We start from the raw sequence: 12336 nt of genomic DNA, 5'->3' as shown, positions 1-12336 counted from the left end.
AAGGCAGAAGCGAAGAGGAAGCTCTTAAGGTGCTTCCGGAACCAGAGATGATTCTCCTCAATTTTCAAGGTGGCAGGGAGACTGTTCCAAAGGGAGGCCCCAGCCGAAGACAGATATCTACCCCCAGCTCGTTTCTTTGAAAAACGACTGACCCTGAGTGAGTTGGAAGTAGAGGAGTGAAGAGCTTGAGTGGGGAGGTATTTACGGAGGGATAGTTGAAGGTATTTTGCACCCAGGCCCCAGAAAGCCTTGTGGACAATGCAGAGGGTTTCAGATTTAATCTTTGCATCCACTGGGAGCCAGTGAAGGGATTTCAGAGCTGGAGAGATATGATCCCAGGGCTTGAGGCCAAGGACAAGTCTTGCAGTACTGTTCTGGATTAGTTGTAGAGGGTGGAGAGTGGAGGCAGGTAGATTTAGAAAGAGGCTGTTACAGTAGTCCAACCTAGAAAGAACCAGAGCTTGGGAGACAGTGAGCGTCTGACGGAAGGAGAGGAAAGGCACAGCACCTCTGAGGAGGTGCAATAAGATGTTTGACTTTTTAGAGATGTCATAGATGTGTGCGGAGAAGGAAAGTGTGGAGTCAAAGATGACCCGAAGGTTCTTGGCCTCGCAGGTAGGGGCAGAAGGAGGGCCAAGGGAGGCAAGCCAGAGAGTTAGGGGAAAGGATGGTGGAGGTGTTCCAATGAGGAGGATCTCAGTCTTGTTGGCATTTGGACAAAGATTGTTGGCGGCACACCATTTTTAAATGGCGATTAGGCAATCAGAGAGGAGGTGGCTAAGGAAGCCTGAACATGGAGTTGGGTATCATCAGCATAGTCCTGGAAATTAGAGCAAAAAATGGAAATGCAGTAGGCAAGGGTTGCCAGGTATTGGTTGAAAAGCCAGGGCGAAAGGTTAGACCCCTGGGGAACACCACAGGTAGAGAGCTAGATAGAAGATAGGAAGGACCCAAGTTGTACCTGGAAGGGTCGATCAGAGAGGAAAGAGGTCAGCCAGGGCATAGCCAGAGCGGTGATACACAGGTTGTCACAGAGACTGGTGAGCAGGATAATATGGCTGACCATGTCGAAAGCAGAGGAGAGATCAAGTAGGATGAGGACAGAGGGAATGTTAGAGTCAAGGTTGGAGAACAGATCTTCACGGATGTTCAGGAGAGCAGTTTCCATGCTTCTGGCAGCTCTGAAGCCAGATTGGTGATCATGGAGAGACCAGCTTTTCCAGATGTTTGCCCAAAAAGGGATTAATGGAAATTGGGCAGTAGTTAGCCGGACAAGAAGTATCAACTGTGGGTTTCTTAATGAGAGGATGCACAGGGGAGTGCTTCAAAGCAGAGGGGAAAGATCCAGAGGCAAAGGAGAGGTTGCAGAAATTGGCAAGGGCTGGAGCGAGGGTATCGATGTAGTCCTTAATGGTTTTAGAGGAACAGGGGTGGACCTGTTTTGATGAGGCTTTCATAGATCGGACTCGTCTAGTGACCTCATCAGGGGAGAAAAGGGAAAGTAAGAGAAAGAGGGTGGGGGTAGCAGAAGGAGGGTCAGCAGGCGGATGAGGAGGGAGCGCAGAGGAGAGGGTGGACAAGATGTCCTCGGTTTTAGAGATAAAGTGAGAGGCAAGGGCATTGCAAAGAGCCTGGGAGGTCAGAGGAGGGGTGGAGACTGCAGCATGATTTTAAAGAGTTTGGCCGAGTTGTTAGATGCCGCAGAGACACGGGGGATTAAATGTGGACTCTCTTCTTGGTGCGGACAGAGAGTCGGTATTGCCTTTGGAGCAGGCGGCAGGGCAGTTTGTCAGGGGATGAACAAGAAGCCCTCAATTTCCTCTCAGCAGCCCTACACTTATGTTTATGTGTAGCTAGGTCAGAGTCATACCAGGAATTGCACTTGGATTTGGACTTCAGGCGGATCCTCATGACAGGGGCAAGAGCATCAAGAGTAGCAGAAATAGAACAGGGACAGGGCTGTGTCAGGGTGTGAGTCAGCCCAGGGGGGGGGGAGAAGGTGGTGGCGAAAGTCTTGACTGATACACGCTTCATGGGCCAGATGTCCGAGAAGGTGGGTGGCAGTCTTGCGGTAGGCTTGGCTTGAGGGGAGGAGATGGGCAGATGAGAGGAGGCAGTCATCACTCCAGGAAAGAGGAGTGGTGAGGGGAATAGAGAGGGGGAGGCCAGAGGAGATCAGGACATCAAGTGTGTGACCAGCAGAGTGAGTCGGGCCAGCGGGGAGGATGGAGCGGGAGAGTGAGGTCGCGAAAGAGCGCAGATGAGGAACAGAGAAAATCAAGATGGATGTTAATGTCACCAAGGAGGCGGAGTTGAGTGGTTGAGCCCAGGAGGGGGGAGGAGAGGTCTGCCCACTCAGAGAGAAAAGAGGTGATTTGGCCAGGGGGCTGCTAGAGAGTAGCAACAGTAAGAGAGTGGCTAGCTAGCAGAGAGAAAGAGAGAGAGCCTGCAGACAAGGCATTCGAAAGAGGAGTAAATCTGAGTGGGAATGACAGTGGCAGGAATCCACGCGGGGAAGATCAGGGCTACACCCCCTCTGGGCCGGGTGGATCTGGGAGCAGAGAGGATCTTGTAGCCATCAGGGAGGAGAGTGTCAAAGCTCATGACAGAGCTGGCCGTGAATCATGTCTCGGTAAGACCAAGGACATAAAGGTCAAGTTCTTCTAGAAGGTGGCAGATGTCAGTGTTTGTCAGCAGAGCGAGAGTTGAGAGTGGCAAGATGAAGAAGGTTGCCAGCCTTAAAGACCTTCTGAGGAGGGTTACAAATCAGGGGTACGCCCTGCAGAGGTGTGGCGGGAGCTTGAGGAAGGGCCAAAGAGGAAGGAGAAGAGGGCCAGGTAGCCACAGGAGGAGAGTAGGGGACAGCTGGAGAGGAGAGAAAGTTGATGAGGCGAGCAAACTGCCTATCAAAGAGGAGATTGGCTTGAGGGCCTTGCACCATGACAGTGCCTAAATGGCACTGTAATGGTGCAAGGCCCTCAAGCCAATCTCCTTTGGAGATTGTAGCCATTAATGACGACTCTGGAGGAGTCCAAGGAATGCATGAGGACTTCTCAGCGGGTGCCATCATTAATGGGAGAGGAGGAGACAGGACAGAGCACAGAGATCATATGAGGGGTCCAGAGATCTAGCGAAGGAACGACAAAGAGGATGTCAGTGGGGGTTTATCTGGCAGAGGCGCTGGAATAAGTATCAGCAATGGGGAGACCTGGGTTAGAGGCCAAGATATCCTTTTTAAATTTCTTCTTACCAGACAGTGAGAAGGGAAGGATAGTTGATAGAGAAACAGTTGGAGTAGATAGGAGAAACAGATAGCGCCATGGGCAGGTAGAGGGAGGAGGCAGTAGGAGAAATATGCAAGTAGAGCGGTATGGAACGGTCACTGGGCTAGCTGGCTACAATTTAGGGCCCAAAAAAAAAATAACACAACCAAATTTGACTTCCCAATTACAAACCCAAATTTTACTTTCAAAAACACACCCAAATTTGACTTCCCAGTTACACACCCAAATTTGACTTTGCAATTAAACACCCAAAAATTGATTTTCAAAGGTAAATGCTAAAGCACCATAGGTAAAGGAAGTGAGGTATGAGTAGAGGTGATTTCTGGAACGAGAGAATTAGAGAGCATAACAGGGAGAACAGTTTGAACAGGCAGAGGGGAAAGTGAAGGGCCATGAAGGGAAAAGAAAGGGTAAACAAAAGGAGGGCACTAACCCATTGAGAGGGAAGTAATAGAGTTTTGGTAGTCCAGTTTCATGGCCGAGTGCGCTGGCAGCCCCAGGGAGGGCCAAGTTGTGGCAGTAGATTCATGTAGGGTCCCGGTAGCAGACAGGGCCTTTGATGTGGGCCTTAAAAACAAGGGCCGGCTCCCGCCTCCCATTTCTTCTGGTTGGCTGATGAAGATTGTGCCAGCCAATGGGAGTGGGAGCAGGCTAGGCAGGAAGGCTAGCAGGGACATAGACATCAGGGAGGCCATGTTTCCAGGGCCAAGCAGATGCTGTGGATGCATCATCACAATGATTTTGAAACAAACATGTAAAATATATTCACTGCATGTACTGAAGCACTTTTGTTCGACATGGGTTTTAGCTGTTTTTAGAAGTACTGTTACCTAGTTCTTACCTACTTTTTTACGTTGTCTGTGTAACATGTATACCTTTGCATTTTGACTGTATTCGATTTCATAATGTATATGTTTGGCTTTTATGTTAAATTATTTTTATTGGAATAAAGTGATTGATGATGATTGGGGACAATCTCCCCACTTCCATGAAACGGGTCAGTCTGTGAGTTTTAGAAAGCGAGTCCAATGTCGCTTGGACATCTTTCATTTCTTGTCTCAATCTAGCATTATGATCCATTTCAATTATGATCTGCTGTTTACTTCAGACTAGCTGTTCCCTAGACTGAAACTCTAGTATCATATGCCCTAGATTTGGAAGCTTGGATTTCTTTCATATTTTGTAGCTCATTCTGTAAGGAGTCTTCTTGTTGCTGGTAAATCTCTGTTTAATTTGCTGACTCCTGACTGATAGTCTGCCAGCTGGTTAATTCTTTCTTCAGGTGTTCAGTCTCTGAATTTGCATCATCAAGATTTTTCGCTAGAGTGTCAATGATTTCTTTCAATTATACATTTTCTTCTATTCTCTGCATTACTTCTTGCACAGCTACCAGTTATGGCTTGGTTAGTTGTTTTGACCCTTAATTTCTCAAATCTCTGTAGAGATAGACTATGAATGTGATTACAGTCTGTGAGTTTGGCCTTGAAGCTCCATTTTGCTTCTTGGATTAATGCTAATTTTGCAGAGGCCTCTTGTAAATGTTGTGCAGAGTGGTGTACATTAGAGTGTTCTGCTAATCTACTTTCCATCATTGGAAGGTAAAAGAAATGGTGTGGTGAAAATAATCACAAGATTCTGTTTTTCATCAGCTTTCATTGAGGTGATGTACAATCTTTGAAGGGCCTCCTCTAACACGCCTTGCTAAGTCAAAATATCTGGGCCCTCATTTTCTAAATAGCTGTCTAACTATCTGTCTCATCTCTGACTAAGATGTTTCCAGACCTTACGCCTGCCATTGACCATGCAGAATATATCTGGTTATGGTATGGTCAAAAGGCACATCCAGATCTGCCCTGTGATGCCATGGCTATATGGTCTCTCTACAAAATCTGATCAAGTCAATTGGATTTACCAACCTTAAATCAGCATAGACCATACACTTTTCAAAAAATGCAATTTCTCACGTTCAACATCATCCAACACTATCGATATATTCTATAGGACCATACCTAGGGGACATCTAAGTGATTCACTGCTGGAATCCCTCACATGCGTGCTTTTGTGCACATCAACGGAACGGCCCGTCTCTATAAGGCCCCCATTTATGTAGGAATATTACGTATTTTTAAATCTTTGGCTCAACATAGGCGTAACACGACAGTCGCACATCCCCATTTACACAATCCCACCTTACAATTCTGGGCAAGGAATAGACAGTGTGGTATTCAGAAATCAAAATGTATTTAAAAGTACAATATAACTTCAACTAAGCTGGTCTCCAGCTTTGCATTATGGAGATCAACATAATATTGTAGCAACACCAATAATCAACCCAGAAAATCAAAATACCTGCCTACATGAATCTCACTATTATCAGTCCATTCAAGCATTCATTCAAACTGTCTTCATATAGATGTATTATATTAAAGGGTCACCGTTCTATGGTATTTATTTTATCTACATGCCCATCAGTATTTGTCCATAATTGTGTTTTGGTCAATTTATCTGTATTTATCCTCATTGACTTTTTGCTTATCAAATGATTACTTTTGTAGAAAGGTTAGCTATTTAAGTTGCCCTCTTCAATCAAAGCACAGCTCGCCCTGCATTCCTCTCTTGTCATTGGTGCTCTCTTCACTCTCTTTCCTCTGTCCGCTTAAAGTGCTAATGGGGGGGAAAGTGCAGCAGTAATCCTCTCCTCCACTCTTAAGTGCCAAATGCATGTGTAGGAATGCAAGAATTCTTTTTTCAAATAATTGCAAACCAGAAGTAACTGGGATGACACTTTTATTAAGTTTTTCATACCCTGTCTGGCAAAGACAAGTTTGTGTCAACTTTATCTCTTTTAAAAAAAGACAGTCATGCAATTCCATTCCTAAAATGCAAGTTGTTAAATAATACATAATTACAGTATTGAGACTAGAAAACCTTGCATCGATCCATGCTTTACAGTAAAGTTTAGGTTAGTGTATCTGAATTTCATAGTGTCAACTATATTTCCTTTTGTTGGGGAAGATGCATCATGTTGAAAAGTGAACTTTTGAAAATGTACATGATCACATGATCAGATACTGTTGATGGCAAACCTAGTTATGTAACCTGCAGGTTGCATACATCTTGTAACTGGTGCTCAATCCATTATTGAACCCATACTCCTTGAAATTCTATATTATCACCCTGTTGCTTTATACCAGGTCCCTGAAAGGAAGATGACCACAAACTACAAAATTCCACCTAGTTTGGCCAGTTCTCTGCCTGCTACGCAATCCACTCTCCTTAATCTCTTTCTTTCCTCTAACATAATAAATACAGAAATCAAACTAAATGCTTATGCAAAGTGGTGATCAATAGTTTCATCCAGTCTGTAGATCTATATATCTACTGCAATACCAAACACTGTAGTTAGCCTCCAGAGCTTGGTTCACCTGCAGGATACAGCTGGCCAAACTGTTTTCAAAACCTTTTTTTATCATATCTATTTATGTGTGAGCATTCATGCAGCTAACCTTTTACATTTTACAGACCCTCATCTATGGCTTGCAAAGTCGTTTCACTCACTCAGTATAGTAGATTTTACGAAGGTTGAGTAGCATTTACAAGAGATGTTTGAAACTTTTATTTAGCATCTACTTTGTTTGCAGTAAATGTCATATAAAACGTTAACTGTGCATGGCTGAACTCTGGGTGGCAGCAGTGTGCCAAACATAAAGTGGGTTTGTAGTGACATGCACCATTTTACGAAAATCACATTATAAATGTATTGTCCTCCGTTGCCATGTGTTGAGTGCATTTCTCTTAGGTTGAATAGGTAAACTAAGTTACCCGATCTGCAGATCTAGCTGAAGTCTAAAGAATTTGCCAGGCCTGACTCCTCTCACAAATGTCTTATTTGAGCGTTAAGCAAAACTGCTGTATTGTTGCTCATTTCATGTCTTGGGTACAAATAACATCCGGCGACATTAACAATATAGTACAAAATTGCTAATCAAATGGATCACTTCGCTAATCAAAAACATTTTAATTAGCAAACTGTGCTAATCAATTTTTGAAAACTAATTCATGACTTAGACTATTGGAATGACAGGGCCGAAGAGCCATAATTGGGAACCCATGCATAAATCTTTGAAATATTCCTGTACCACGTTGAGTATATGAGACGATATGCACTCAGCCAACCATTTAGAGTGTACCCACAAGCTAACATAATGGAGGAAAGTTACCAAGAAGGGTGCTCTTTGCCGAGCTGCCAAAATACAACCATGAACAGAAAAGATGTACGTTAAAACAAAGTCTGACAACAGCAAAAGAATTTCCTAAAGAAGATGCAAGAACTTATGCTGAAAAAAAAATTAAAATACTTAAGAATGACAAAGTAACTGAAACACTAAGAAAAACATGTACCCAACGATACAGAAATCATTAACGTAAATAAAGAAGAATGAAGTGACTCACTGGTCAATAACTGTAAATATGCTGAAACGCAAAGCAGAAAGAACATATAGAAGCTTGCTTATGAGGAGGTATATACTCAACGTTTAGGACAACCATTTGAAAAAGATGGACGACTGCTTATGTCAGTGAACCTAGCTACCTCAAAGTATGAGCCCAGGCTCTTAAAGTGAAAAGATGTTGAAGAAGTTGTTTTTCCCCTTGCAAAACAGAGGAGTAGATTGACCTAGAACTGACGATGCTATTTTGAGAGATGAAGACAAAGTGTGAAGGGAGTCCAACGAGCAGACCATGTGCGAAGGACATATTTCTCAAGATTAGGAGGAACAAGCACATTTAGGGATGCCAAGCGTTGGACAATTAAAAGTGCATAAAGTTTATATGGAATAGAGTGAGCAAGTCTCAAAAGGACAATAGGCGCAACTATACCCAGTATAATTGAATCAAATAGTATTGAATACACTGTCGAAATTGACAAATTCGTGATCTTGTAACACCTGACGAAGAGCTCGCACACAAGGGCTATTCATTAGGCTTGAAGCAAAGATAATGGTGTGCCTACACTCCCTTGAAAGTTCTGAGACAGTGCAGACTGGCAAGGTCAGCCTTCAAACAGAGGACACTGGCATGAGGCCTACCGATGAGAGAGGGTAGACTAATTGGGAAAACAAGGGGAGAACTGATGTATCTCCAACCACCTGGGTTTCGTTTCTATGTACGTGCTGCTAGCGAGCCAAATGTCCAAGGTTAGAGTTGGGTTGCCAACCAATTAGAAAAGCCTGCCATGCACTTTTACATACAATGTTGCAAAGCATTATTCCGCTGCCATATTCTCTGCTGCAATCCGTGTTATACGTATTTAGAAGCAGCTCAGGACATGTCCTACAGACAAGGGACCGCCAACGGGAGATTAATATTCACGCATTCTATATGTAGACATGTTCCCATAATCCAATCCCACCCCTCAATAGGCTTTTGTAATATGCCACGTAGGATGACATCATATATGACACATCTAGCATTACATAAACTAAGAATAATCAAAAAGATATTGTGATCCTGCATGAATCAATTTGATGAATGATGATGCACGCTGCTTACCTTCGCTGAGATAAAAGCAGTATTTTACCATCTTCTTTTAGACTGTCCGGTTATTTGGTCTGAGACATTTTATTGGTAATTCCATCGAGCACAAATACACTTCAAGGTGCTTGAGCATACTTCTGTTGTTCTTCCGAGCAACAACGCTATGGTCATTGAAACATCTCCAATGGGAAATAGATTCCATTTGTATCTTCTTAGGTGTGTTACACTGCACAGACATGCCTACAAGGCATTAATGGCAACTTGGAGAACTGAGAAAGAGAAATACATTTCCACTTTTTACAAATAAATACTGAAAAGAAACAAAATTATTCCTGCCTGTATTTATATGTAAAAATCAGTAAAACGGAAAACAGGGAGCCTTAATTACTCTACAAGATACTAGGCATTCCAACAATACTATTCTACAATTGCTTCTGTTTAAACAACATATTTTAACTCCATGATAGCAGTTCAAGATGTAGCAAGCGTATTTAAAACATTTGATTTTCCACGGTATCAAATCAAGTATGGCATGGGATAAAGTTATTTGAATAATGAATATTTTAAATGTATTTACAATCAACCAACTCCCTGGTATATGTGCGAAAGGAATTTAACCTTGCCTGACAGATGAACTCAGTCACCTGCTGCTCCAAACCGGAAAAGATATTAATGCCCCACCAATGAAAAACTCAAACTGCCACATTCTGGGGCATGAATGCAAGTCCTGCTATACCCAAAGTGCCCAACTGGCATGGCCGGTGGTCCACTGGATGGCTCAGGGGTGCCAAGGGTGGACCCAAAGTCCCCCCTCAACACTGTGCACGGCCCAAGATTGTGCCCAGTGGTCAAATTAGGTGGCTGGTAGTGGCTGAGTCACGGCCACAGGCCATGCCATACCAAAGTGGCATGCCCAGTGGGCTAACCATTGGCTCTGGGGTGCCTGGCGCATGACAAAAAGCCCCCACCTTGAGTTTAGTGCCCAATGGGACAGAGGCTATGCCTGGTAAGTACTATAGGTATGACAGTGTATACCATTAAAATACATTGACATTCAATTAAACAAATCAGTTAAAAGTGATGTTATGGTTAGGTATACCTCATAAAAATGAAGTTCAGTGTAAAACAAAAACGTTAAGTAGAGGTTAGGATTGCAACACATAAAGAGTCACAAATTCATTAGGTTTGCAAAGGTAGTGGGCGCCCCTCTCTCGATAGAACAAGGCTTGATAACCTGTTCAGTGGTTATTAACCCCTTGAGAGTTTGCAGCCATTGCTTTTTCTCACTGTGCCTTTCACAGATGGGAAATATCCATTTGCATATCAGTCTTTGTCCTGCCCAGGGGCAGTCCAGCACCGAAATGCAATGGCAATTCCAACCTGAACGAGAGTACCACCAGCAACCCCATACACGTGTTTCACCCTTGTTGGGGATCATCAGTGAGGTGAAGCTGATGCCTCTCTAAGCACAGTGAGAGGGAGACCACGTCTGGTTGCCCCCAGGAGACCTAGGGTTACCAATCCCAGGTTCCTTGAAATTTGGTTTGCAAAGGTAGCGGGCGCCCCTCTCTCGATAGAAAAAGGCTTGATAACCTGTTCAGTGGTTATTAACCACTTGAGAGTTCGCAGCCACTGCTTTTTCTCACTGTTACGTGTTTCACCCTTGTTGTCTCCTGGGGGCAACCAGACGTGGTCTCCCTCTCAGTGTGCTTAGAGAGGCATCAGCTTCACCTCACTGATGATCCCCAACAAGGGTGAAACACGTGTATGGGGTTGCTGGTGGTACTCTCGTTCAGGTTGGAATTGCCATTGCATTTCGGTGCTGGACTGCCCCTGAGCAGGACAGAGAACGATATGCAAATGGATATTTCCCATCTGTGAAAGGCAGTGAGAAAAAGCAGTGGCTGCGAACTCTCAAGTGGTTAATAACCACTGAACAGGTTATCAAGCCTTGTTCTATCAAGAGAGGGGCGCCCGCTACCTTTGCATAACAAATTCATTAGTTATGTTTTCTATAGCAGATTAAATTTGGCTATCTCTATGCACTGCTCATCACACCACATATGCCTACACAAATGACATGCACATAGCCACTGTTCCTATAGGACATAAGGAACAAAATGGCTAAGGACAAAAAGTAGCACATCACTCTACCTACGGACCTGTTCAAACAAATGTGAGTGAAAACACAAAAAAGACCCAAATAAACTGTAAAGATTATTGTAAAGACACGATTTTCCATGGCAAGCAATGCGACATACATCATGAGCACTGCATGTCGGCAGCTGAGTTATGGTGGCTCTAGGAGCCATAGTTGTTGAATGTGTGGGGTTTTATTTTGTGCTGCAACCATGATATCCCTTTAACAGCTTTTTCCAACTGAATATACTAGAATTACACAATTTGTATTAAGTGCTAAACTAGTCAATAGCGAGACGTTTAACCATAATGCAGCTATCAGTCCATGTATCCACCAGACCACATCTCTGCCCTTTGGGTTACAGTGTAATGTATTGTTGTGGTTTTATATAGCACCCTTCTGCCAGTAATGTTGGCCTTGCTGTGCATGGCTCTGTAAGAAAGGGAGGCAGGCTGTGTTGGTCGGAGAGCGGGAAGGCAGACGCAGCAACCTGTGGTGTTGATAGATGAAGGTCGAAGTACCCGTTACCTGTGTGCCGATTTGAAAATCCCTTTTGCTTCTGGTTGGAACGGTGCAGTCGGGTTAGCCGCATGGGCAGTCTTAGGATTGTGAAGTGCTAAAATTGGCACGAGTGCATACATATCTATTGCAAGTAACCAATCTGGCGATACTGCTACAGAAAAAAGGGCAATTATGATTTGTCCATGGACTTGAGCTGCAACAGTAGATATTTTTGGAAGGAGACCGTTTTTATTTTTCAATTAATGTGGATAGTGATGTTGTATAGGATAGGTAGATAATTTTTGTCAACGAAATGTTATTTTCTACATTGAGAAGTGCATACTGAGTGCTGGAAATGTCTAGTACTCTCAAACTCCTGGTATAACTACTTGAACATGGCGTCCAGGCAATTTTCAGAATGGTTGCAGTTCTTTTTGATGGAAAATTATCTGCACTTGAGAGTAATTATCTAGTACCCTAGTATAGTTGGTTACTTGCACGTCTTCTTGTTGGTTACTTTCAAGCACACCATCTTCACAAGAGGATACTGCTAGTCATAGGCTTCGTGTACACAGCCCTCTTCTGTAGGTACAAGGGCAGGAGCCACAATTTTGCCTGTAGAGATGTTTAAACTATTCAGCTGCCAACTGTACCTCCCAAACGAGACTGCACACGTCACTTCTGCATAAGATAAAACCGCAATGTCAATGAACTGCACTGCTGCTAATGCAGTGAGTGACTTGGAGCAGTATCATGGATCTACCAGCAATGCTTAAGTCTTTCAAGTTGAGTGACAATGCCCAAAGTAGAAAGGTGCAAGGTAGCAAGAACAGCAGGTCAGGCGATTGCAGCTGCTGAGATATTATGTGCTGAGAT

This window comes from Ambystoma mexicanum, chromosome 9 (genome assembly GCF_040938575.1).
Source record: "Ambystoma mexicanum isolate Mex_15411 chromosome 9, UKY_AmexF1_1, whole genome shotgun sequence".
NCBI classification, from domain to species: domain Eukaryota; kingdom Metazoa; phylum Chordata; class Amphibia; order Caudata; family Ambystomatidae; genus Ambystoma; species Ambystoma mexicanum.
The sequence above is the reverse complement of the archived record's forward strand: the minus strand, read 5'-3'. Positions refer to the sequence as shown.